This window comes from Anas acuta, chromosome 7, assembly GCF_963932015.1.
Source record: "Anas acuta chromosome 7, bAnaAcu1.1, whole genome shotgun sequence".
Classification (NCBI taxonomy): Eukaryota; Metazoa; Chordata; class Aves; order Anseriformes; family Anatidae; genus Anas; species Anas acuta.
Window position 1 is genome coordinate 27,814,901 of NC_088985.1, and position 27,591 is coordinate 27,842,491.

Consider the following 27,591-nt stretch of genomic DNA (forward strand, 5'->3'; position numbering starts at 1 on the left):
TCTTCATGTTTCTTAGTTCAAAATCTTAAAAGTCTGAAACCTGATTGACTCCTGATTATTTTGTAAAAACATGCTTTTGGCCTGCTTTGTGGCTTGTGAGCTGTATGATGACAAAACCAGTTGTAACTCATCAGGTTAGAATCATCAGAAAGTTGTGTATATTGGCTGAGGGTAGTCAGAAGGGACTGCAAGGCACATGGTCTTTTTTGATGGACTGGGTAACAGACCTTAAAATAAATAAGTACATTATTCATAGATTGGTTACCCCATAATAAAAAAATAAATAAAATAAAATAAAAAAAAGCAAAATCCTTGGCTGGATTCAAGCTTGACATCTGATTTAGTTTAAAACATAAACCAAAGGCATGCAAATCCTGTCACAAATTTCCACAAGGATATTAGGTTTGTTACAATTTTCCATATTTTATTATTTCAGGTATGTAATTGGTCTTTGAGAGTAACATTAATAATAAAATAAACAGGAGTTAATCCAAAAATGTCAACAAAAATTCAACAAAAATGGTTTTGAGGTGGGATTTTCTTGGCTTTTTTGGCTGAGTTAACCCCTGAAATCACAGGTACACATTTCCCTTCTCCCCCCATTTGGCCCAGGTGGTGGCATTCACTCCAGATTAGAATTTAAGGCTGCATCTTGTACTTTGGTGCTATTTTGTGGTTTATAAACTGCCCCTACCGAAAAACCCATGTGTGCCAAACATAGCAACCTCAGGTGGAGTTCCTACAGGGAGTATTTCTATGAGTGCAAGGGTCCTAATCTCATTGAGGATACTTTTTTATATCCTTAAACCACTGAAAAGGTGGAATTTTCACCTGTCATGCCAACTGATACTGTCAAACTCTTTTTGTATATTTATGTTTTTTATATCTTGCTTGTGTCCAGTACCTTTTCTTCATTTATTCTTTCATTACAAGCTTTTCTCCTTTAAAAATAACTGAAGTGTTCATAGGATCATAGAATCATTAAGGTTGGAAGAGACCTCCAAGATCATCTGGTCCAACCATCCCCCTACCACCAATGCCACCCTACATTCAGAAATGGAGCATGTCCAGCGTTGTGTTCGCTGTGCTGTGGATGTGGCTTTGAGAAGTCTGTCTGAGAGAGCTTTTAACCTAAACAGAGGCCAAATATCCTGATTTTTCACTGCTCTAAATCAGGAGCAGACAAACATCAGCTTAGTCCAAGGGTTGTGTTTAGCCTTTGATGGCTGCTTTAAAAACAGTATTTCGCATGTTCTGTATTTTATTTGGTTCTTTATTTATGGGTAGTGCAACTGGATAGAAATAACTTTTTTATACCTGGTGATAAGTTAGGTTGCTGTGAAAATGTTATTACTTGAAGGTTTCTCAGCTGTGCTGAGTAGCTGGAGGCGCTGAGTTAAGCTTTCAGGTGCTGTGAATAGCAGGCTTGGGTTAGCTGATCCTGGAAAAAGAGTGCCCCGGGTTGTCTGCTGATTAGTACGAATATTTTTCCTTAGGTCATCAGAATGGTCCCAGCTGATATATGTGCTAGGTGAAACATTACAGAGGAGGCCTTTGCTGAAGATGAAACAGGCAGGCAAATCCCAGCCAGCTTCGTAGCGGACAGGAATGTGTGGAATAACCGTGTGGTGTTCATCAGACTGCATTTGTGGCAGCTGTAATTCAGGGCCCAACGCACCAGCAGAGTGAGTTACACCTAGGCTGTTCCTATATAACACACAGGGACCATACCCCAAGGCTGTTCCTATGTAACACACGGGTATTGTACGTTTGCCAGGGTTTCCTTACAACGGCCGGCCTGAAATGGGCCTAGCCCTGCCGAGCAGAACTGCCCAGGTTCTGCCAAGGTGGCGCAGGCCCGCTCCTGGCACAGGTTTGTGCTCTGCACTTGGCAGAGGAACACCCTGGCAAATTAGAAATACACCAGAAAATACATTTTAAAGTAGCTGAAACATCTCGCTGCATAAAGTTGACACATATTCAGTCAATTTAGCATGTTTCAAAGCCAACAAAATGTAATTGCGTGTTCTTTCTTCTTTTTGAGGCGTCCCTGCCAAGAGGGGTTCCAGCTGGATCAGTTTTACACAACAGGACTTGGACACCTCAGTGTCCTGTCATGGCTCTGCCCATCATGCAGGCCTTGCTTGCCCTCTCCTGCCTCCAGCCCTCAGTAGCAGTGGCTGCGATCACTGCTGCCAGGTTTTCAGCTGTGGTTTGTTACAAGGCAGGTAAGCTGAGGCGTTTAGCTCGAAGAGGAATTCCTTCGGATAACAAAGAGATTAGGGGACACCTGTGAGCTGACTCTTTTATTAGCTCAGGAGGAAGAAAATACCTTTGGAACATCGTGTGGTTCTTGCTGTTTGCTCTTTGAATAGTGTGTCATGTGAGAATTGCATCTGCCAAATACCAAGCAGGCGTTTGAGTTTTTTGTGTCGTCCTTCTCCGAGGAATAAATGGAAGGGCTTTGAATGGAGGCACACAAGGCAGCCTTCCTACAGCAGCCTGTCACTTTGTGAAGCAGCTGTGAATGTAATGGGAGTACAAATGAAAAGCAGCTGATAATTAGGCTGCTGGGTGTTTTAGCATTATTATTGTTAATTTTTAAATATCAATTAGGTAATCGAGAGAGTGCTATTGAGAAGCATATATTTTTGTTTTTAATATTCTAAGCAGGGTCCCAGCTGGGTGACATGATGAATTACAGCTCCTGGTAGGAATCTGATATCAGAAGGGACTCAAGGGTCCCACCGAGCTGAAAAGAAGGGGATTGTGATGGTCAGGATGGTATAGTGAAGCACGATAGTTATTTGTATTAAAGGGGCTGTAAAACTGGGATAAGCCTTTTTGTTGTTGTTAACTTTACATAGCGTTAGAATAACATCTCTGCCAGCTGGCAGGTTTGAAGGTCTAGATACAGATTTCTGCCATCTACATATCATACCACTATATGATTTAAGCTATCTTAGAGTTAGGGAAAAAAAAATCAGTCCTTTTTAAGAAGTCCTTTTTAAGAATCATTTAAGAACGATTCTGTGAAGTCTCATGCTAGCTTAGCAAAAAAATAGAGTTTCAGAAATGAGAAGGGACTTCAGGCAAGTGCAAAGAGGAACCTGCAAAAGAACCAAACCTGTAGAAGAGCTTTGTGCTCAGAAGGGGTTTTTGCCCTGAGAAGACCTGGGGGTGTTCCATCATTGCTGTGCTTTTGAAACTGCTCACTTTGATCTGCATCTCTGTTGTGTTATTATTTTGGAGCTCTTATCAAAGCGTGTGAGTGTATGAAAGAGGAGGTAAGGCATACAGGTATTCCTCAGCTTTTGCAGGCATACTAAATAGTACATTTATCAGTGATTTGGGCTTAAGGGTTCTAATACACCTTGAAAGAAGGCAGAATGGAGTCTGTTCTTCCAATGTGAGGGTAATTATTCAACTGCCATACTTCTTCTGTAAAATCTAGAGGAGAGGAGACCTCGTGGTATAAATCAGACTGTCAGACGTACCTGTATCTGAATTGAAGCCTAACTCAGAGAGAGGACTGAAAATGACTTAATTGACAACAAGATTGCAATTCTTTACATTCCGATTGATTTACATTAGTATGTGACTTTCCTGAAATTCAGGTTTGAATTTCATTTGATTTGATTTACGTGCTTGTATTGAGTCACATAACGTGCACATCTATATGATAAAAGTCAAAGTGAAAGCTCATAAAAACGTAAGCTCTTTCAGCCACCCTTTTGAAGTCAGGGGCTTCAGGACTGCTGCAAACACCACGCTGAATTTTACCTTTGCTCTCTTCAAATCCAGTTAATCCTTGCATGATTATTACTCATCTATGACTGATGGTAATTTATATACCTCTTATATCAGGCATGAGAGAAGCTGTGAAACTTGATTCTATGATGACATAAACTTGTTCTTGGTGGTAGACTGTTGCATGGTGCTACTTTTTCTCAGTCTGCTCCATCTATCGGGGCAGCCTCTGCTGTCTTTCTCTGCCTGCTCCCTGGAGAACAGAACAACATCCTAGGTAACGCTTTGCTTCCCATAACCTCTCTCCAAATCCGGCAGCCTTTTCTACAGTGTTCACAATTAGATGATTTGCAAGGGAAAATAGTTGAGCATTACAGCTGAACATTGTGCCAGGTCAGCAAGTCTGTGAGCGGATGCCTGCGTGTCTTTCCTGTGCCAAAACACCAGGCGTTCTTCTAGGCTGTGAAATGGAGAGGTGGCTAAGTGCCTTCACTGCTGTGCCTCCTTGATTAGGGGAGGGAGACAGCAGTTTGCTGGAGCAATACTGAAATTGGCTGAGGTAACAGGAGCCTTAATGGTAAGAACCTCCTGCCTCTCACACTGTGCTTAGGAGGAGCAAGCCTTCATTATCTTCAGTGCTTGTTTTGCTGTTTGGGATGCAACAGCAGCATCTGAAGTGCCAGATCAGGGACACTGCTCCTACAGCTTTGCCTGAGATGAGGGTATGTAAAAGTGGAGCTTAGTTCTTCGAGATTTGCCCTGCATCAGCTGTGAATACAGCCCATGCTCCCAGGTGTGTCACTAATAGTAAATCTGGCTTGGCACATGGATGTGGCACTGAGTGACAGCTCTAAGTGACCAAGGGTGCTCTCCAAGTGAGGAGAGGGCCTAGAAGTAGAGTGAAATCAGACTGGTTCTTACCATTGTTCTCAACTATCTGCCAGTGGTCACCAGCAAAAGCAGGACCCTGGTATAGTTGATCTTGGTCTGTTGTGACTGAAGCAGAGGTGCTAGTGTGAAGAGGTACATCGCATGCGTTGGAGAAAGGGAGAGAGTAGTGAGGTGGCAGAGTGCTAAAGATGGGCAAAATGTAGATCATGGTGAAAAGTGGGAAGAAAGAAGAGCTGGGAGGGGCATTAGTCAAATAATACAGAGCTTAGGAGAAGAAAGGAGAGACAGTGAGGACACAGAAGTGACAAATCTACCTAGAGCTGGTTCTGTCAGCGGCGTGTTATGGCCGGGCAATGCAGCAGCACATCCACTTGAAGCTGAATGCTGCCTCAGTCATTGTTTCCGTAATTTCTTTCTACTGCAGTGCTGCAAATTGGGTCAGGTGTGGGCTGGGTGCAGGGCATGATGCAGAACACCTTATGAGCATGCAAGGCTAGTGGGCAGCTGTGTCCAAACCCCAGCTCTTCCGTGTGGCACAAAGTGCTAGCTACTGGTGTCATCCAGTCGAGTCTACAACCTGCCAGTCTGCTCTGCTTCTCTAATGGGGTCTGCAGGCCAAGCACTCCAGAAATGATACAGAAACATGCCCAGCTGAAGAGCCACGACCCTATTTTCCTATGTTCCTCTTCCAGGCCTGATGCTGCCCGGCTCGGTGTGGTGAGGAGGTGTGTGAGTGCTGATGCGAGGATGGGGATGCAGGAGGATAACACCTTAGCTCCTCACCAACGATTCTCTTTGTCAAGTCATGGCAGCTTGCTCAACCAGTCGTACAGGGGGATCGTGCTCTACTGAAGTGGTTTCCTTTCCCTCGGTGGTTAATTATTATCCATAGGAGCATAACAAAAGCATAACACCTCAGCTGTTACTTCTGGTAGCCTGACAAGATGCTGCTCCTCTTGTGGTAGCTGGCATGAGATGCAGGGGTGGTGCTAGCTCACTAAAATTAGAAAGAACTGAAGGCTCACCCTAAAGTACAAACGTTGCTATTATGTGACTTGCTTGTTTTTGTCATTTAGCTAACAATTGTCCCGTCGGAACAGGGATAACACATAGCAGATGAAGAGCAGTGATTTTATTGAACTCTCCACGCAGGTGACTCATGTGTTGTTCTATTTGCTTTTTTGTCGATTTAATTTATTGCAAAAGACCAGCTGCTATCCTGAAAAGCATGCCAGGGAAAGAAATGTGAAAGCACAAGGTCACAAAAGTCTTCTTTTTGGATTGTTTCAAAATGCTCGCTTGCAGGTATTCCCGCTGGCTTGGTTTGAAGAGTTAACTTTTCCTCTACCTCCACGCTGGTTTGCACTCACCTATGAGGAGAAGCATTCAGTCTCTCCGTTTTTCTGTTTCTCCATTTTCAGTGAGTAAGTCCAGTGTTTCTTTGGTTAATTAAAGTTTACTGCAGGAGGAGCAGGAGTGGGCTGAGAGCACTGATGAAGAGATGACTAACAAAGCAATCGGCATGTGATGAGAGTGTGGGCTGCCAGGCACAGATTAGCCCTCCCTGGACTCTCCTCTTATCTTAACTCCATGTTTTGAAATAATTCCGTGTTAATAACATATAGAATTTCTATCCCATCTAGCTTATCGCATTACAGCAAGCTAGACAAAATGACTCAATTTCAAAAGGCTCTGATTCAGCTCAGGCTGCAGCCACTCACTTGAAATGTGAGGTTAGGTGACTGATTCCGCCTTTGTTTCTTTCAGATTCTCACCCTGTGGGAAGTCTAAGGGGGAGAGAGTTGGTCAGAGTGGAAAATTAAGGTGACATTATACAGCTTCGTGAGATGCATCAGTGACAGTCACGTCTCAGAGCTCCATGTCAACTGGCAGCCTCGGAAGGGTGGGGAGTACATGGAGCTCTGACTGGCGGATAAATCATGAAGAGAAAAATAAAACTTTTCCCAGAGGGAGAGCTGCCACGCACACTTAAACAAAAAGTTGTTTGTTTGCTCCCTGCAGTAGTTTTTTTCTTACAAAAACTGTTTGTTTGTTTGTTTATTCCACTTTTTTATTTATTTTTTTAAGCAAGAAAGATTGTTTGGATTACTAACACATAGCTGATGCAAAAGGACAGAAAGACGTACTTTAAATATGCCGTGTTAACACTTCCTCTTGCTACTCATTTCCTTTTCCCCGTATGTAATTCTAATATCCCATGAGTCCAGTACCAAGGCATTACCCTAACTGCTGTGCAGTTAACAAAGTAGTGACCTGGGGAAGTGCTGACACACAGAGAGGTGTTCACTCTCCCCTAATTCCTACATCTGCTGTTATGGCCACGGTAAGGAAATGATGTGGAGAGGAGAAGAGAGGGTACACAAGCTGTAGGTAACTGAGGGCATGGCAGGGAAGGCAAGGAAGAAATCCGATGGAGAGATGATGTCTTTGGCATGCTGATGCTGCAGATGTTTCTTCAGAGATGGCTGCTATAAAATGCAGTGCTGAGGTACTCGTCCTATCGGAAAGTGGAAACGGCATCATCTGAATCGCTTGACCAGCTGCTGTTAAGCAGCACGCTTGAAATTTGAACATTGGTAATTAGGAGTAAAAGGGAACAAAATACAGAACTGGTGATTACGAAAAATAATTTAAATCAGTGAATTAATTACTCGTAGGGTATTTTTTGGAATCTTATTCTAAGAGGAAAAAAAGGCAGGTGAGAGAAAACCCCAGTTTCCTGAAGAGTTCAGTAAAGGTTTGTTTTTTCTCTGAGCACAGCTCACTGTGCCCAGCAGTGCTGGGTCTCAGGAGCTTTCTGCAGAAGGTGCAAAGTTGTCATCTCCTGCTGCTGTGGACGTGCAGGACCTGTCAGGAGACTCTCAGTGCATTGCTGTCCTGCTTGGCAACCATAGCATAACTCAAATAACTCCTATCAATAAATGGATAGCCCTTTGGGATAACTCTCTTGTAATTGCTGCTTAAAACAGCCGTGACAATCTGCATTGCTTTGTTGACCACCTTCTTGAATGGATGTATCCCAAACCAGCCTTAAGGAATTGGTAATTTTGTCTTCTTGCAGAAGAACATTGGTTTACCCCTTGGATTTAAAAAATTTTAAAGGTGTTTTTTCGTCATCCACTTAAGGCTGTCAATTGAATATTACTTTTATTGGAACATACAAGTTAAAATAGTACCTTAATCAGGTTTCTTGGCAAAGCACTTAATGCTCTCATTAAAGCAAAAGGAAGAAAAAACAAACCAATACCAGGGATGTATTCTTTGTAATGAGAAGCGAAGAAGAGATTAGATGCTTCATGCCATAATGACTTGCACATTAGCTAAATAGTATGTACAATTTGCTAAATCAGTTGTCGTCTCTCCAGATATTCTTATATACAGAAAAACAAAGGAAGTCTCACACATACAAGGTCTCCAAAAGTCATTGCTGAGATAGAAATGATCCTCAGGGTGCCCCAGGAAGCTATCAGCAATTTTCCTCTGTCGTGTTCAGTTCAGCATGAAGCCCTGGGAATTGGCATAGAGGCAAGGTGAGCCTCCTTCTCCTGTTTCAATTCTCATTTATCTAAATGTGGGACTTAGGAGAAATTACTCAATAAACTAGGCATTAAGCACTGCGATGGTTGTCTTTATCTTTAAAGAAGTTAGAGCTTGAATGTGTATAAAAGACTATGGTAAGGGGACGTTTTTTGACTGACTCCAAGCCCATAGCTCTTGTCAGGAGTGGGGAGGGAGCAGCCTTAGGATTTAGAGATAATTTAAGGGAAAAGAGATTGCTCTGGGGTATTTGTTGCTGGTACATCTGAATTCAGTGCTGAAAACCCTGTAAATGCTTGTGAAATCAGCTAGACCGTCTGAACTGCCTTTTTATTTTATTTTATTTTTTTTCCCTAAGCTAATTTCAAGACCATCAGTGGTGCTTTCATTCTGATCTGGAAGCCAGATGAGTGCTCAAAAAAAGAAAAAAAAAAAATATGGTGAGTGGTGAGGGAGGAGATACCATCTAGCAGAGAGTTTAAATTTCAGCTTTAAATGTTTTGGAAACCAGCTTTAAAAAAAAAAAAAGGACTTGTTAAAGCAGATCATTTGGCAGGGGTTTTGCTTTTTATGGCAATGCTGCTGAAGTCATCTTAACCAGCTTCCATGCCACGTTCCCCATGCTGCTAGCACAGCAAAAAATACCTTTTTTTTTTTTTTTTTTTTTTTTTTTTGCATCTGGATCAGTTATCTGGTCTGGTTGCCAGCGTGGGTGTCCAAGCAGCCGTGCCAGCTCCCTGATGGGAGTGCTGCGGAATATGGACTGCTGCTAAGAAAATTCCTGGGAACCACGGTCGCAGTAAGTTGGAGCCAGTAAGTCACTGCTGTGACGGGGCTGGGGCTGGGGCTGCGGCTGGCCTTCCTGCTGAGTGACTAATTGGGCTCCTTGGAACGAGGAGAACAGCTGCTGGCATGGGGTTATCAGCTGGCAGCCTGAGAGGCAGGTGGCTTGAGCTCCTTCTTTTGTATGGCCTCAGAGCACCAAGCCACCAAGTGAAGGTGGTGTTGGAGGCACTGACCTGTAAATAAAGTTGCTCTTCTTTGTGTCTGGAAGATTTCCATGGTCTCTGGAAGTTGTGATATGCTTGGGGTCTTAGCAGGTAGCTGGATTCAGCCTTGTTAGTCTCCCAAGTTAATGCTCGGTTATGGTGTTGTGATATTTCACAGTTCTTCAGTTCTGGCTCTTAAATGAATGCTGCTTTGCTTAATGGCTACGAACACAAAACTATCTTTTTATCTGTGCTGCTGTCTTCAAGGTGTCACTTGTGGTTGTCATTTTTAATGCTGGTATTCATGCAGCTTTGAAACCTGATGGCCTCTAGGTGGTAAATTACATTGTAGTAAAACCCCAGTGAGAGAAAACTGGAAAGATTACCAATGAAACCCATGAAGACGAACTGGAAGAGCTGAAGGTTGTTTCCAAGCTTCCCCTTTACTTGTCCTGAGTGGGGAGGACGAGGGGGGAGGACCTGCTCTCTGCAGATGGCAGAGTGATTCACCAGTTAATGGGATCTCAGCGCCTGCAAGGGAGGATGTCATTAGCTGTGCTGGAGCTCTGGGGATCTGCACATTTGGTCCCGAGCACGGCGTGCTCCTGTGCGCGCGTTCAGCCTGCTGCTCACCGAGTGCCTCTCTTACTCCTCTGCAAGCACGTCAAACGTGGCTTTAGATAAGCCCTGATTTATGGGCAAGGGAGTTTTTTAATGGTAAAACGCTCTCATCTGCTGGGATGATGAAGAGCTACTTTTTGCTTATTAATAGTGGCTGAAGAGACAAAGTGGTCAATCAGTGGGGAGCTACGCAGTTGGGCTGCGCTTGTTTGCTCAAATCCTCTTTCTTTAAAACACCCGCTAACGTTGGACGTCATTGTGACAACTTCTGTAGCCAGAACTTCTTGAAACAAGCTACAGAATACTGTGTTTGCTAGGGCTTTCAATATTCATTAGCCTTTCACAGCTAACGAACTTCCAGGCTTCAGGTGTTCCAGGAATATTCTGTGTGCTGGGGAAATATTTTTAAATCTTTCCCAGTAAAAATAACGTGGAAGTGCCAGGCATCATAGGACTTCAGCAGTGGCTTTTCCCATGGCCACTGCTCATGGGGTAGGCTTCTACAGAACCCATGGGAAGCTGTATGGGAAAAGATTTTTAAGCTTTAAATCAACTGGGGTTTCATGGAAGGTAACATTTGTTTTCAGGTTCCAGGTTGTTTACTGTAGAAGATAATTTAGATTCTGTGTGATAACACTTAGACTACAGTTTTAAAGCTGCTGATACTATTAAGAGGAGGAATATGTTAACAAAACAAAAACAAAACAAATAAAAAAAAAAAAAAAAAAGAGAGAAGAAGAAGGAGGGAAGACTCCCTGTTCTTGTTGTCAGTAGGCAAAGGCTTCAGTTCTTCAGCTGGAGAACTCGGTGCCTCTGCGTCAGTCAGTGACTCAGTGTTGTGATGCTGGTGTAGGTCTGACTGGGTTGGGAGCCTAAATATATATGTAACAGAGAAAAACTCAGCATAGTTTAGTTTGAGAGAAGTGAGTAATTTTTGTTTCTTAATGCACAGCCAAATTTAAAACCTTGTCTTTCTCCACTGTATTTTTCTCTTGTTTCCCTGCTCTTGTTAACTCAGAAGAAATTGTTCCTCTCTTTTTGTAGTGAAGGATTGTGTTTCTTTCTGAAAATCTGAGGATTTCTCTGCACAATATCCCGTAATAATTTAATGCATGGCCTTGCTTATTTTAGAGACATGGTACCTCCTTCAGTTGAACCTCTTTTACCTGGAGGGCAAATATTTGAAGATGGTAAATCACAACATTCATTCATTTATTCTGGATTAAGTTGAACACCAAATTGTTCTAGGATCCCTATTGTCTCATCTATCTTAATATGAATAAACTTGCACTGGCAAGTCCTTCCTTTCTTCTTCATTGTTTTAGATGATAAGAGCAAGGCTGTAACTAATTACCCTCATTGTTGAATTACCCAGAGCTAAGATTTTCTCCCTCTGGCCAGCTCCCCTACCTGCCTGGTGTATGCGTTATACCAGGGAAAGTCGGTGTGATTCATAACGGGGGAGAAAATAAAGTGTGGAAATAATAACAGGTGTCGAACCGTACCAATTTGTAAGATGGGGCTGTCACGTCTCAAAGGTTTTTATAGCTGCTGTTTGACTTCCAGCTGTCTGCTGCTGGTGATCATGTGTTTGGAGACCACATTACGCATCCCGTAGGGGAAGTTTGCTGCCAGGGTCTCCTTGTAGTGAACTCTGAGGTTTGGATGTGCCCCTGAAGTTTTCTCTTATACAGTTGTGTGGTGGGCAATATTATGCTGGCAAGGGACGTGCTTTTTTTTTTTTTTTTTTTTTTTTTTTTAAGATATATTCTTGACGATATTCTTTTAATAAGATATATTCTGTACTAAAAGCTTCCCTGCTCTGTTGCAGCCTGTCACACCGCAGCGCGCTGTCAGCAGCAGCCTGAGAACGTCCCTGCTCGGTGCCTCGGTCACCCACAGGAGCCAGCTGGCTGGCGCAGATAAGGCTGGAAGGAGATTTCTCTAATACTATCATTCAGCGATCTGGGATAAATACTTCTTTAATTCTGTTCTGAAGAATTTGTACTCAAGAGTGCTAGGGAGGGAAACCTTTGGGTTAAACTCAAAAGGCCGAGTGCATTATCTGTCAGGAAGCACCTCTGTGCCATCTGGGCAATGAGGCAGACAGCGATAAGGTGGCATAGCTCTCCTCATGTGCTTAGTGGGGGAATACCTTATCAGCAAATAAAGTAGAAGCATTTCACTCGTATTTCCTTTCCTGGATTGTACGGACACAATTACAGAAGTAAATCACCAGCAAATAGGTTTACTTTGTGCAACTTTTTTAGTGTTTTATTAACAACACAGCTTTTTGCAGCCACCACTAAATTCTTGCAACACTGTAGGGATAAAACATCACTTTACGCATAGTCTACTGGACTCAAGCAGGGACTAACAGATTTGGGGCACCTGGAAAGGGAAAGGGAGGCTCCAGGTCTTGGCTGTCCTTTGGAACAAGCTGCCTGTGCCCACGGTATGCCTGGAATGCACTGGGAATGGTCTCGGCTTGACAGCACAGGCGCTCCCTTGACTCACTTTATCACCTGACAAGAAGTGAAAAGGACCAGAAACACAAATGCTAGCTTAGCAAAATAGGAAGGAGTTAGGACATGCCCAGACAGGCTGCCAGCCCAGGATATCAGCTTAGAGGCCCTGGCCAGAAGTGTCAGAAACATCGTCTGGAAGTCAGGCATCAGGGCTTTTCCTGTCCTGGTTTGGCTGAGATACCCGCTCAGCAGTCTGGCACCTTTCGAGTCCTGCTGTGCAAAGCTGGGCATCAGCTGCCCAGACCTCACTTCTGCAGCAAGGGCATCATCTGGCTTCTTTGTTCCTGGCATTCTCCATCACCTTTCTGAAGCGTGTCACTCGCTGGGGGGAAGCTGTGGTTTGCTGCAGTGCAGTGTAATATACATGTTGTTGTATGCAATACCAAAAAAAAAGATAATAAAATTAAAAAAATCAACTCCCTCAGCTCACCCAACATTGGAATGTGAGCAATTCTCTCCTCTTACCCAGAAGCAGCCACCTCAGGAGCTGGTTATGTGTAATGCACCAGTCATAAAGCAGTGGGAGGATGTTAAAGATCAAGGAATGGAGTGGGGGGGGGGGCTGGGAGGTAGCCTTGGAAATGAGTAGTCTTCTCCCACTCGGCAAGCCAGTTCCATTATCTGAATTAGTACAAAAATACCCACCCACCCCGAGGAATGCACCAAGTCACTCCCTCCATGGCAGCTCTCTCTGATGGGGAGTAATTGCGTGCTTCTGACAGAGCCCCGATGGATCTGCATGGAGCGCTTGAGTAGGAGGTGAAAAATCAGCAGCTAATGCGATGGCTTCTGGTTTTGTTTTATTTATTCTGAAACTGTTTTCCAAGCCCAAACAGCAGCCTGCCAGGGAAGGTGTCTCTGCCTGGGATTCATTATAGCCGTTATCAGCAGCAAAACGCTTCTGGCTAATTGCAGCGGGTCTGTGAGTGACAGCCTTTGATTGGGCAGCACTGCATCTCCCCCCGGGGAAGGGGATACTTTCCAGGTCACAAATTAAGCCATTGCTAGATAATAATTTCATGGTGTATTACAGCAGCACATGCTTGAACTAAAGACTGCCACTGGTTAACTCTCTCAAGCTTTTTCACACATCTGCTGGAAACATGAGACAGGGCTCAAGTCTCGCCAGCTCAGAGCAGCGTGAGGGGCTGTGGTTGTGACTTCAAGCCCACCTCTAACAAGAGCTGGTGTAGGGTTCAGTGACTCGAGGCAATGATGCCCAAGCTGTCATTACCGGGAGACCTTCACTCCACCTGATGCGGGAGCAGTCGAGGCAGATTTATGGGTGGGAGCTTCATGACGAGGCGTTTCAAAGAGCACCTCCAGACAGCCTACAAGCTTTGGGTACAACATCAAGAAACTCAGGAGCAATTATGAAAAGTGGCTGCTGTCGGTAGTAATTAAAACTTCTCCATTTGCCATTCAGTCTGTAGGATGACATTTCTCACAAGTATTGCTGCTACACCCTTTGACACTGAGCATCGAAGACCAACGAGCTCCTTTGTTACCAGCTTTCGGGCTGCTGGTCTTAGCTGAGGCCAGAGCTTTGGAAACAACATGAGGATTGTGCAATCCCCGTACTTTTTTAAGTTGTTTAAGGAATGTGCTCAGCATTTTGCTGTTGGATGGGTTTTAGCTACCATCTGCATCTCCTGGTGAGCACAGCATCCCTCTGCTCGCCCTGGCATTTTCCATAGGTCTCACTTTGCACTTGCACTAATGTGGAGCAATGCTGCAGATAGCCTGCCATGAAGGTCTTTCGTGGCCCTACAGAACACCTGGGCTGCTCACAACATTTAACGTGAAAGCATTTTTTACGAGTCTGGTTTGAAATGCGCCAGCTCTTGTGCTGATCGGAAATTTTTACTTCCATTTGCCTAGAGGAAGGAAAGTTAAGGCTGACTAAATAACTACGTGCGATACGTTTCTAAAGAAATTAGAAAATACAATTTGTTAGAGGCAACAACTTTAAAATTCCTGCCTCAAGTCAGTCTCTTCTCTACACGACTCAGCAGTTGGTGGCGTAATGGCCAGAGCAGCAGGGATAGGATTGTTGCTGGATTCCCCAAATGAAAGCGAGAGCAGGATTTGCGCAATGATGAGCAGCATCAGCAATTCCCTGTGAAACAGATTTCCCTGAACTGCTGTGGGGAAATGCCTCCACTTTGTTTCCTAGGAACTGGTGGGTCTCTCCAATAGAGGGGAGGCCTCGGGCACCCTGAGGTCAGCTGTGCCTCTTTAGCAGCTCAATCACTCCTAACCTTCCTTTTCTGCATATCTCATTTGTCAGAGGCAGACCAGCTGTTCTGAGAGTCAAAGCTTTCTTCCTGGAGGGTATATGAGCTAGGAGGCACGAGAGGAAGGAAGGCAGGGGAAACAACTGGCCTCTTCATTGCCTTTCTTTATTTCTGCTTTCAATGGAGCTATAAATGTCATTTCCCTCCTAATGTAGCTGGAGATTGAGGCACTCCTGCTACTGAAAAGGTTCATGTGGTTCTAGCAGTAAGTTTTTTTGTGCTGTGCTCCATCTCTTTTCTTGAAGAAAGCATCTAAGGGCACAATAGGTAGGAGGGCACACCCTTTCCCTACCACAAAGCCTGGTGAGAAGGCCTCCTTTGTTGTTGTTGATTTTGGTTTAAAGATCTAAAATCTCTCAGTGGCCTTTATCAAGCCTGTAATAGGCGGGGGTCTGCCTGGTGCAAAACTTGTATATTCTTCCCTTCCCCTGCTATGTCTCTTTAGCTGGCTGTCTTAGGGTGGAAAATGAATGAATTAATGAATGAGTGGCTGCATTCTTTCTTGACTTCCCTGGAAGGTTCCTCACGCTGACATACTTTGTGTAGGAGGAAAAATGGCTTTGTGTTTGCCCTTGGACTGCTTCGTAAGTAAACCAGGGAATTCAGCTCATGGAGACGTCAGTTGATTTTTGGTTCTTTTCACTTCCCCCAGAACTCACTTAGCTTTCCTAGCAAAAGTATTTATTATGCTGTAATTAGATCTTTCGTGTGGCTTGAAATGCTCTCTTGAGCAGAGCTCTGAATACAAGGGTTTGAGCAAGCTCTGAGGCAAATGGTGCTATATATGCTTAGAAAAGCATTTTCAACATCTACAAAACACTTCGTGAAACTCTGCTTCCCATGCACACCTACCTCTGATGCATGATGTAGCATCTTGCTCATGAGCTGTGAGGTGGACTGGAGCAGAGCCCTCTCTTTAAAGGTGTGCTATAGAAATAATTTCTTGGTTCTGCCTGTCAGGTGCTGGCTCATCATAAGGACTTAATCTACCTCAATTTATTTGTTGAAGGGGAATCTATAATTTCTTTTTGACTTCAGTATGCTAGGTAGCAGAGTTTACCATCAGCTCACGTACTTTTGTAGGCACAGTACACATGTAAGTAGGTGTGAGATAGGGAACTGAAATGCTTGTAGGCAATACTGGTAAAAATACAGCTGAGCAACGCGTGCTTCACAGCTTCTTGCTTCCCGTGGCTGTTATGGACGCTGTTGTCGAGAGACGATCTGCCAGGCTCATGCCTCTATTTGATGCTCCCTTCATTCCTGAGTAACTTTTAAAGTTGAGTCTTGCATGAGGACCAAATGGGAGCTCTGGCACAAACTGCAAAACAACGCAATCCCCGCTGTGCAGACTGACCCAGTCTTTGCAACACCATATCTGGCTATGAGGAGGCTTTGAGATCAACAGCTTTGTGAAAGTAACTGGACTTTTTTTTATCAAAGTGATTGAGTAATACTTGCTATATCCTATTAATCTGCATAATTTCATCAGTGCCTTACATTCTTCGTTGTGATGAAGAGAGATTTTTGCTAATAACAGTAATCTGTTAACAGGGCTTGGACTGAAGCCCATTTTTAAGAACTTCAAGCTGTTTTAGCCAGCTTCTTCCCTTTCATAGTTGCCTACTGAAGACAGCAGAGATGGTCTCACGTTCTTATCTTCATACAGAGAGGAAGAAGCCATCTAAGTGAATGTGACATTCTTCATTAATGAAGACAGGAAATTCTCTTTGAAATAGATATTTTTTTTGACTTCATCAGGTCAAGGTTTTGCAGAGAGCTGGGTTTCAGAGAGGATAACCATATCAGCTGAATAAAGCCAGCATTTCTAGTGTTCCTCCAAACATGAGATTGAAAATTACGGTCAACAATGACCTAGTAGAGCTAAACACAAAACTGAAATTGAATTTAATTTGTGTTTAAAAAAATAAATCATTTCTCATCTGGTACTCAAGTTGTCTCAGGCCAGAAAAATCAGATATTTTACATGAGAACTGAATAAAGAGATGCAACCAAGCATTTAGTGAAATTCAAGGAGAATTTGGGTTCCAGACCGATCTTAATATTTTCAAGATTTATTGTGCACACCTGTGATTTCTGATGGAAAAAATGTTCTTTGTGCTTATAGTGTTTGGTTTTGTTTCTTTTAAAATTGAGAATAAATTAGTGGATGTGCTGAGAAAATAGAGGAACAGAGCTCAGCTTAACCAGTGTAAAGGTGGCAGGGCACCACCCTGCACCGCCACTTCAGGTGTCATTGGGGAAATGAGCTGGTTGCTCAGCAGTTCAGCCTGCTCTGGGGGTGATGTGAATGCTTCCTTCCTCAGCCGTGCTTGTGACAATAATTAAAGTTTACGAGATGACAGAATTGGGTTAGTGTTGCACAAATGCTCTGACAAACAGAAATAACTGCACAGGGATGGTGCAGAGTTTTCGGCAGCAGTTTTTGTCTCTTTCCCATTATTCTAACTCCAGCACAAGCAGAGGTGGAAATTTTTAACCAGCAGAGAGTTGGAACTGAGAACCAAGTAGGCAGTCTAGTGGGATATCAACCATGTCAACTACAGTGGCATCATCAAGGTCAGTAGTTCTTTGTTTGTTTGCTTTCAGAACTTATGGTTTCAGGTTTTTAGTTGTGACCTTCAGTGCAATTTAAATATAAGTCTGTGCTTCTTGTCTTCCCTTTTTCCCCATTTGTACAAAAAAAGAAGGCTTGAAAATGTTAAATCCAATGGAGCTTTTCCCTTCAGAGAATATCTACTACAGAGATCTGCTTCTGTGTTGGCCACTAGTCTCTAAGTTTCCCTGCCAGTGTCCCCTATAATGAATAAGATGTTGCTCCAGGGAGCCTTTGCTTCCACCTGTAGTGGAATAATTACCTTGTATCCACATTTGCTTCTAAATCTTTACCAACACCATGTTTTCTGCAAATCAAAGTGGCAGGAGAGCAGTGCCAAAGGTTCCCACATCACTGACTCTGCAGCAGAAGGCTGGGCAGCCCGTGTCACCTGGCTCTAAGAAATGCAGACCAAAGGTTGTAACCAGTAGTAGAAAATCACATGGGATGGATCAGTGAAATTTGAACTTGTTGTGTGGCTCCTGATACTACCTAGAAGATGGATTTATTCTGTTGCCTGTGGAATGGGTAAGGAATGGATGGAAATGCCAAGGGAAGGGAGTACTGAAGTCATTGCTAGAGGGATGCTCAAGGCAGGTTTTAGAGCAAGGTCATGGCTAGCAGGCTCCCTTGTCCAGCATGACCTACACAAGCAATAGATGTGTGTCACTCAGCATAGCTTTTTTTTAATATCTATAACAAAGATTCCTCCCGTATTCTTTCTTTGTTTAACATCTTTGCAGGGTTTCTGATCCTCTCGCTGTCATCTTTCTTGTGCTTTAACTGCATATCAAAAATAGCCATGTTAGGAGTAAAATTGTCACGAAAGCCTCACTGAAATTACTGTAATTTGTTACTGTAAACAGATGATCTGTGTGTCTTCAATTACATTTCAGGCAAGCAGCCTCTGAAAATGCAAATATGCAGTTTGGTGCGGCATGGGCTGCAAGGAGGGGGGAGAGATGCGTAGGAGGGCCTCTTACTACTGCCTGATTTCATGCTGCTGACGGTAATTAGCAGAGAGAAGTACAGTTTATTAAAATGCAGGTTGTAGCAAAAAGCATCAGCTAGGGACAGTGGCTGGCTGAAGAGAATTTTACAAAAGGCAGTATCTATTGCTGCCCAGCTTGCAGGTTAAAATGTAGCACAGGGTGTTTGCTGGATGCTGTTGAGTGTTGGAGACTCAAGTCTTGGAGACAAGGCTGGAGACTTGTGCCCCTGCCCTGACTTCTGCTCTGACTCAGCAGCTCCATTCTGGCATTATTGGGGCTGACCTGAAAGGCCATGGTGGCTCTCCTTGCCTTAGATCAGCTCTTCAGGCTCTGACACCAAGCATTCTGCTCAGGTCAGCAGGGTAACCGTGTGCGTACATGTATGTGGTCATTGTCTGGAGTGAGAGAAGCCCTAAATTTTTCAAAGTAAATTTGTCGCGATTTCAGCAGAAGAATAAAACATTACAAGAGAAAACTTTAGTTTTAGAAATCTCTATTTGTAAGCGTACAAAACCAGAAATTCATCTTGACTCCTGCATTTCTGACACCTCAGGTTCCTTCTGTTTTCCATATATTTAATTTCTGACAGCCTCTATGCTTTCATCCAAGTAACTTTCCAAGTTTTTGTTCCAGATTTTTTTTTGCTCAGGATCTTCTAAGAAGATAGCAGGTGGGAGCTGTTGCCCTGCAGTGCTTACTATATCAGTAAATGTAAGGACTATCTTTAGACCATTCCACCCTTTCCTCCAGTAGTTTAGTAAATCCCTTAAACAGGGAAGTAGTCCAGTAATAATGGGACAAAGAGATGGAGAAGCAGTGTCTATAATATCCACAGCAGCATAGTATTTCTTGCCTCTTCCTTTTGTCTGGAATCTACTGTATCTGGTAGATGCTGTTAATGACAGGATGCTAAAGTCAATGAAGTTGAGGTCTAATTCAAAATACAGCACTTTCACTGTGCTTTTCTTTTGTTGTTTTTAGGTTTTGCTTCTTCGCTTTGTGGGTTTCTTTCACCCATCATACATCAAAAGAAAAGAACATACAATTCCAGGCAGGTTCAGTAATGAAAATACGTCAATATCGAATCCAAACAATATTGTAAAGCTCAAACTGAGGCTTCTCCATATGGTATGTTGATATTGCCAGCCAAAAACACAACATGCAACTTCCAGAGCTGGGTTCGGTGAACTTTAAAATCTGTACAAAAATAACTGGCAACAGCTTTCCTCAACGCAAAATCCTTTCTACTCTCTCCCAGAAAGAGCTGTTCCCCTGCCGTTTTTCAGCACCTCCTCCTCCCCGTCTGCTTGTTCCTTCCTCCCTCTGTTCTGCTTTTTCCCACGTTTGTGTGAATATCCTCCATCCTCAGCTCTTGTTCTTCTGACAGAGGGAGGATTCATCAGAGCTGTCTGTCCATCTCGCTTTCCAGAGACATTACATCACCTGCTGCTGAGCAGAGCTGATTCCCTGCGGTTTTCCCTTTTCCAGTCAAGGTCTGTCTTGGATCTGTCCAGTTGTCTGACCTGACTCCAAAGGTTGATGATTCCCTCGCTCCCAGGTTTCCAAAACAGCAGGCAGCTCTTCAGACCTGGAGCAGTGTGGAAAGGTGTGGCTGAAACCTTGCTTTAGCCTAAACTGAGGGAAGAGGGGGCTGCGTGGTGGTGCTGACTGACCATGAGCTGTGTGGGACAGGAGGTCAGAAACTCTCCCCATCACAGACCTGCCCTCATGGGGGTCTGCAGCCATCACTTGTGGACTGCATGTTGCTAATTTCCTCTCTCATGCCCCTAGCTCTGCAGTGCTCCTGCCACTAGCTCACTGGAAGAGCCAGGTGATGTTAGTCCATAATAACTTACCTCCCCAGGGCTCTGGGTCACTGAGAATGGGTGATGCCTTAGACTTGTTTTTTAGGTCACCAAGATTTTACTTGATTTTTATTTATTTTTTTTAATCAGTAATGCCTTCTAACATTATGTCCATGGATGTGATACTCAGACCTGGGAAGTGCTCTCTGTCAGAAGGGTTAGTGAGAGCAATGTGCCTCCTCTCACCGAGTTATGATCAGAGCATGAAGAATTTGTTGCAGTGAAGTGGGAAATGGGGAGCAGAGGGCAGAGACAGACACGGTGCTAACAGCTGCACACGTTGCTACTGATGACAGTGAGATGAGGCCCTAAGGAGACTGCAGGAACAATAGGTGACAACATGAAATGTGTTTCTGTTGTTATTTCCTGGGCCAGATATCTGTCCTTACATTGCTGCTGTTACTGATTTGTGTGTCCATAAATAAACTTTTATCACATCTTAAGCTCTCACTACTTGCTTCAGGTCTATTAAGTACCACCTATTATCCACTCTTCTAATGTAAAGAAAAACCTTGTTTAGTGTACTGCTGTTCCTTAAGGCAGAACCTTCAGTCTGTTTTCTGGTAACAGCCACACAAACACGGGTATTCAATGTGATTTCTGCCAAGAAATACGATACTACCAAGGCCAATGGGTAGGTTTTAGTCAACTCTCTCAGTGGAGGTAGCTATTTATCTTGTCCTTTACGAAGATCTGTGGCTTCAGAGCCCTCAGCTAGGAAGAATTGTGATTGTTGAGGCAAGGTGTGAGTCAGAAGGGACTTGTGCACTGTGTCAGCACATCTGGCAGCCACTGTTGGGAAGCAGAATGAGCTGAGCAGCCCGACAAAGACTGGGGTCAGGCACCCCTAACACCTCCAGCTCTGTGAAAGCAGGGTTCGAGGGCCAGAAATGGCGTGGGCCATAAACTTATGCCTGGTCTACGCACAGTGTCTGTGCCAATACAGCTGTATCTGCATACATGTGGGCATATTTGCATGGTGTAATCCTTCTGATAGCAAATGCAGTTATATGGGAATAGAGGTCCTCAGATCAATAAAACTTATTTTGGAAATATAAGCACATTTTAAAAACGCTTGAATAGACAAGTTCTTCCCATTTGACCACTAAGTAAATCCACACAGATACAAAAACACAGAACAGCACTGAATGGGATTGTAGCAAACTAACAAATGATGATGAAGAAAGTCCAGTTAAAGAAAGGGTGATATTTTGTGGAAACAGAGGGCTCCTCTGGTTCTGATGAAAGATGTGTCATTGTGGAGTTACCCAGTTGCCATGAGATCAGTATGGTGACCCTTTATTTAATGTCATTTCTCTTTCAAACCATATCTGCCTATCTGTGCGGAAGGGAAAACACATCATAATGCTGTAAGGCATGAATTAGAGATGACAGAACAGATAATAGCAGACGTCACGTATGCGAGTCACTGTTGAGGAAATTAATGTTATGAGCACCAGTAGATTTTCTGAGCTGCTAGTGGCAAATACATATATAATATAAATATATATTTTTATGCTGTGGGAAAAGTCTGAAGTAATGTGTGAGAAAGTAGGTTAGTATGAAACCTCAAAAGGGATGTAAAATCCAGGGTAAATCAGGAAGTTAAGGGAACACATGGAAACTTCAGGCAAACTAAAATACAAGAAGTAGAAAGATCTTGTTAGGTAGGCTTGACTTAGAAAGCAAATCATTTCAAGAAGAGGAAAAATGAGAAGGTATATGTTATTGGTACAGAACATGATATTTTGTGTCCCCAAAGATATTGTAGGCCCTGTTTATTTTAAAGCAAAAAGAAGCAATGTTACACTTGTCAACTATTTCTAATTCTATAGAAATCGCTTAAGAATATACAAGAGAAAACAAAACCTATCACTGATTTAAACTATCATAGATTTTTCTTCATTTTTTTCTCTGTGGAAAAATTAATTATTATTTAAAAGGTGTGTAAGGTTTCTTCACTAAGATACGAAAGTAGGAGCTGCTATCAGTGCAAACTTGATTGTGATTTTATTCCTTATTGTCAATAATAATCCCCTGGAGCAGCTTTGTTTTGGATAATCATAGCTATGTTTTGGTGTGTTTGTGAATGTTTCTGTAGTTTTGCAGTATATCTTGGTAGTAACGCTAAACAAGTCATATTCTGATTTCTCTCTTCTCTTTATTTTCTCTCTCCTTTTCAAAATTTGTGAATGACAATGAGAATAAGGAAGGCAATTTCACTATGACCCTAAGGTTAAAGGATTAGTAGTTACTCAGCAAAAGGCCTACTAAGAAAACCAGAGAAATTTAAAACAGTAGATCATAGCCAGTGTTCTTTGATCCCATCACAGGGTATAAAGTATCCAAGAAGCCAAGAACAAAATGGAGAGCTATGGGACTGGATAACCTGGGTCAGGGGAAGTGGATGAAAGCCGTGTACAGCATCACCATTTTCCTTCTGATGCCCCTAAAGGCAGATGACTTTGTGTACATGTGAGGAAAACATTTTAGGCCCTCAAACCTTAATAGCTGTGTTCAAAGTAGAGAACAGGGAGGAAATTTGAGGGAAGGTCCCAGCTCTGATTTTGTTCTAGGGAGCAAGCAGTTTCAGGATTAGCACAGAGGGTAGAAAATTAGGATTGTAATTAATACAGGCTAACCCCCATCTGTGGGGATTCTCCACTGAACCGTGGCAGGGCCTACCCATCAATGAAGGAAAGGCCCTGGGTAGGCCCAAGGTCCTCCCTTCCTTTCCCTCTCAGATCTGTGGCCCTGCTGGAAACCTTCTAAAATAAAGCCCAACTTTCAAGTTACTGGACTGTGGGATTCACACAATTTGCTTTCAAGGCCCTTTCTGGTTTTGAATAACAAGTTTCTCCTCATCCGCCCCCTCTCAGGAAATAAAGGGAGGGAGTGAAAGCAGTTAGTAGTATGACTTCCATTGCAATGTATTCGATGAAATATTTCTCAAGCTCTTCAATCATGTTACCCTGCTTCATGCTTTATTAAACTCTGCCAGGTTAGTCAGCACTGTGACAAAAAAGAAACTGGAAAGTTATTAAGCAGAGCTGACATGTTAGAAATGTGAATCCATTGTTGCACACCCACTGATGTCATGGCAGACTCAAAATGTCTCTCCTACGGAGCTTTTACATGGCCTTTTCTTAAAGTTGCGCTGCAAGTTATCTCCTTGGGACATGAGCTGTGCTGGAATAGGTTCAGGGACGGTTCAACTCCGAGACTGGCATCCCAAGGGAGCATATACAAGCACCCAGCCTCAACACTACGGAGGCTATTTGTGCCCAGAAAAATTTGGTGGCAGATGTGGGCCAAGGACAGCTAACCAAACATCGCAGGCTGAATTAGTTGAATCCACTTGTCACCTTCACCATTTGAAGAAATTCAAGTTTTCAAATTTACATTGTTACTAGGAATGATTGACTGCTGTCTATCCAGAAAGCCTTAGATATTATCTAGGGTGACTGTGTTACAGCTGCAGAGTTTAAAGCAATCTTGTGTAGATCCATTATTCAGAGAATGGGGTTATCTCTGCAAGTAGACAGGGAAACTTAAATAAGACAAAGTGCCTAATGAATTTCTCTTCTTGTAGCCTACAGTCTTGTTGCTCCAGGCACAATGAGGTAATAAAAAAAATAAATAAATAAAATTCTTTATTAATGTATGCTTTTTCATAGAGTGCACTGAATCTTTTTCGTGTCTGTGTGGACATCTAGAGAAAATACCCTTTTTGTTGGCATTTGCTGTGATCCTCTCACTGTGTTGACTCCCTCCTAAAAGAATAAGTGATAAGTTAATGCTGAAACAAGCTATAAAATATGGAACTCTCCTTTTAGTCTCAAATGAGTGTTCTGTAGGTCAGGTTTATAAACACAGCCGCAGCAGAAGCTATCATTTCAACCTTTTTCATGATAAATGCATCTAGGAAGTCTTTCTCAGTAGTGTGGCTTGTTAAGGATGTAGGCATGTAATTATTGTTATGTTGGGTGTCTGTTGTAAATGCAAATCCTCTGTGAATCATTAAGAAAACAGTTTGGTCTGTCACATGCAGCTTCCACTCTACCATCTAAGAATGTCTATAGGGAATGTATTTCCTGTGCAACACATCTGCCCCAAGCAGTGTGCCGGGCTCTTCTGGTGCCAAGATGGAAATCTAAAATTTTCCTATTCTGTCCTGAGCAACAATACATAAAGCTGATCATGGTAAGATGGGAGAGATTTTGTGACAACTAGTGTTGACAAAAGGCAATACAAATACATTTCAGAGGATGAACAACCTGGGCAGAAAACAACATTCGGGTTTGGCTTAGGCAGGCTTCTAAATCTAGGAAGAAAATATTCCAAAAATCATGCTGTGAGAAAGAAATCTAGCAAATGGTAATTGCTAAAGAGAGGTAAATGGTACTGGGAGATTAAGCTGGCAACAGTGTGCAAAAACAGAACGATAATGTTGAACTGGAAAGGGCTTGGAAGAGTAATAAATCTGGGTCTCGACAGGCAGAAATGGTTGAGTTTAGGTCTAGCTGTGTCATGGTCACTACCTTCCTCAGCCCTCACCTGAGGCAGTGCAGAGGGTCTCATGTGGGCCAGGGTTGAAGACAGGTCTATACAAAACATTTCACTGCTTTAATTATCAGCAGTAAACTGAATCTTAGCAGGGTCAACCAGCCTGGGGTGTAGGGAGATTCTCTGTGCCCAGAACCTATTTTATAGGTAGCTCAGGAAAACAAAATAAGCATGAAGAGTTGTTCTTATTCTTTTGAGGCTTATTTATTTAAGAAAAGGATAATAGCAACATATCTTAATGTCATATGTAGCTTTTTTAATAGACTGGGTAGTCATTTCATTTTTGGTTTTCTCAAAAGCTAGGTAGTTAGTTCTCTTGGCTTTTCTTTGTCTTAATGTGCTTTTATTTTTGTTTTTAAGGTGAGGAACACAGGTCTTCATATTTCCTTCTCCTTTCCAGTGCTTCAGTGACATTATGGGCCTATGCGTGGGAGGCAGTTTCCAATTTTATTCCTGCAGTCAGCTGTGGTTGCAGTGAATGCCCTCTGGAGATCCAGCTACCTGATGCTCTCTGCACATTAGGAAGATAATTAACAATTATCATTTGTGACTTTAGTTGTTTCCATATGCAGAAGAATGTAGCTGCAACAAAGATCTCCGTGCCCCTTGGAAAAATGAGAGCCTAAACTTGTTAGCAGTTATATTTCTTATTTATATAGTGTATTTGAAGTGAATCTGAAGTCAGGAAGGAGGATCTAAAATTAGCTCATTGGGGCAATTAAATTTGTTGGTCCTTTGCAGATTGATTAAAATGTACTCTCCAGGAGGAGAGAGGAAATTGCATCTCACTAAGGACCAGAAAGAAGTGGCCCTGAAGTTTTTCTGAGGCACACAATCAAGAACACAGCTTCAGTAAAGGATAATGAACAAAGAGCACTTTGCGCAATTACCACTGCCCCAGCCTCATGCTGGGGACGTTGCGATCACTGCAGTGGTATCCATTTGTTCAGGAGAGACTCCTTCCACTGCCGTGTGCCACTCCAGTCACTTTCTGATGCCTTGATTTCAGCTGGATGGATTTCCTGCAGGGCAATGCCCAAGCAGATGTGTAGCACGCGGAGCCATTTAATCCCAAACAGAGTGGTTTAATAAAAAAAAAAAAAAAAAAAAAAAAAAAGCTTCTAGCATGTGTGTGTTTCTCCTTGCTCTCCTGGAAACCTACCTTAACCCAAATCCTATAACAATTTAAACAAAGAACCCTTATGCTAGTGTTCACATACTTGTAGCATGTGTTTTCTTGTCCATCTGACAAGGCAGATTATAACCCAGGTTGCCTTTGAAGCTAAGCTCCGACCTGCCCACTTTGCAATAAGGATGTAGCTAAAGCCAGGGGAATGGAGCTTAGCTTTGATAATGTTTAATGTTTCCACATGATCCTAATGTTTAACAATTTATTTTATTTTTCCCCCTCAGGCAGTCCTCTTCTTTCTGAGTATTTTATCCCGGAAGATTTTGAGGAGTTCAAATCATTGGGCTTTTGGGATATCCCACAGCCCAGCTGTAAATGTGCAGCGGGAGAAGGTCTTAGGCTCTTGCTGAACCATCACTACAGCACAAAATGTGGTACCACATTTCAGATACAACATTCTGCAGCGGGCTCATCCACCTTCTACAGAGGCACGGTGTGAGTGGTGGTGATGCAGAAGGTCCTGGTCGGGATGAGGGTTACCAGGCTCCTGTATGGATGTGCTTCTGAGGGCACAGCCAGCTCCCGAGATGCTGTCCTCTGCCTTCCTGTCCAGAATGCTCCTCTCCTGCTTCTATCCCATGAGAGCCACTGTCCACAGAATGTTTGCTGGACCTTGTCCTGAGTGGAAACCTTCCTGTATGTCAGTACATTTCAGGACACCAGGAGAAGCTTTCATACCTCACTCAACCGATGGCACATCCACTACTCCCAGTGCATATCATCTCCTGCACTGCTCCTCAGTCCTCCAAGTTTTTTACAACGGCACCATGCCCAGTCTCACAGGACAGATGTTCTGGGAACACCTCTAGCAAAAAGGCTGGGAAACAAAGAATGAGATTCTGGGAATCTTCTCCAAGGAACGTGAAGAAAATCTTTATCTTTTAAAAAATCACATTTCTTCCTTTTCCTCATTCTTTCTTTGATAAATCGTTTTCTATTTACAGCCAGCACTTTCTAATGCATTCTCCCTCCCCCAGCCTACTGGGTTCCTATTTTCCCCTTCTGACAATGTTGCCATATGGTTCTATTATTCAGAGATTCCTAAACATGTATTACAACGGTCCTGAAAAATAATTAGGTGCTGCTGTGGTGCAAAAGCACATCTGTGATCAATAGCTCCCACTGGAAATTATGGGATAAAAAGTCCCAAGATACTTTTCCTATCTTTCTACTTCCTCCCTGCTCTCCCCCACAGCCTCCCATTTTCTGTCCTTCCCTACACCCAAAAAAAGTAAGTGGTTATAATAAAGGAGAAAAAAAAAGTCCGTGTGAACGGTTATTTTCATTTGCTTTCTTAAAAGCAATGCACATTGTGATTTGCGGTTTTTGAGTACAGCGAGGGGAAGAGATCTCCAGGGAGAAAAATGTATATATTTAGACTCTGTACATTTATAATAGAACTTAATTCTATGTTGATAACCAATGATTTACACCCTTTAATCCAAAAGTCCTCCTGTGCCCTGTGGGGAATGCAACATATGTCCAGCAAATTGGTAACCATATGCTTCAGTGAACGCACAGTCCCTCAGCCCTTCCCCTTCTCCGTTTCCATTAATGGTTCCCTGCTAAAGCAGTCTGGTCTCACGATTTACTCCGCCTTCGTTGAAGGCTTTGTCAAGGGAAGAGTTATTTTCGGATTCCTTTTAATATTGCGCATTCTGTTTTTGAAAGGCTTCAGGCAGTTGTTTTTGCTGGAGAATTTCACAAGTGAATCAATGAGTAAAAGTC

At 43.0% G+C, this 27,591-nt stretch overlaps 1 long non-coding RNA gene across 10 annotated transcripts; it reads left to right on the top strand.

Annotated features, from left to right (window-relative positions):
- The first annotated feature begins 1,746 nt into the window (after positions 1 to 1,746).
- LOC137859478 (uncharacterized) lies at positions 1,747 to 27,015 on the top strand. 10 transcript variants are annotated; one of them, XR_011098323.1, is made up of 7 exons: positions 1,747 to 1,873; positions 2,045 to 2,228; positions 5,947 to 6,065; positions 8,028 to 8,192; positions 8,558 to 9,012; positions 11,641 to 13,096; positions 26,088 to 27,015. It is a non-coding gene; the product is annotated as an uncharacterized lncRNA (long non-coding RNA). The 10 variants fall into 10 exon arrangements; XR_011098321.1 differs by having other exon boundaries at positions 8,558 to 8,998; XR_011098327.1 differs by having other exon boundaries at positions 5,947 to 6,061; positions 8,558 to 8,998.
- Positions 27,016 to 27,591: the final 576 nt, after the last annotated feature.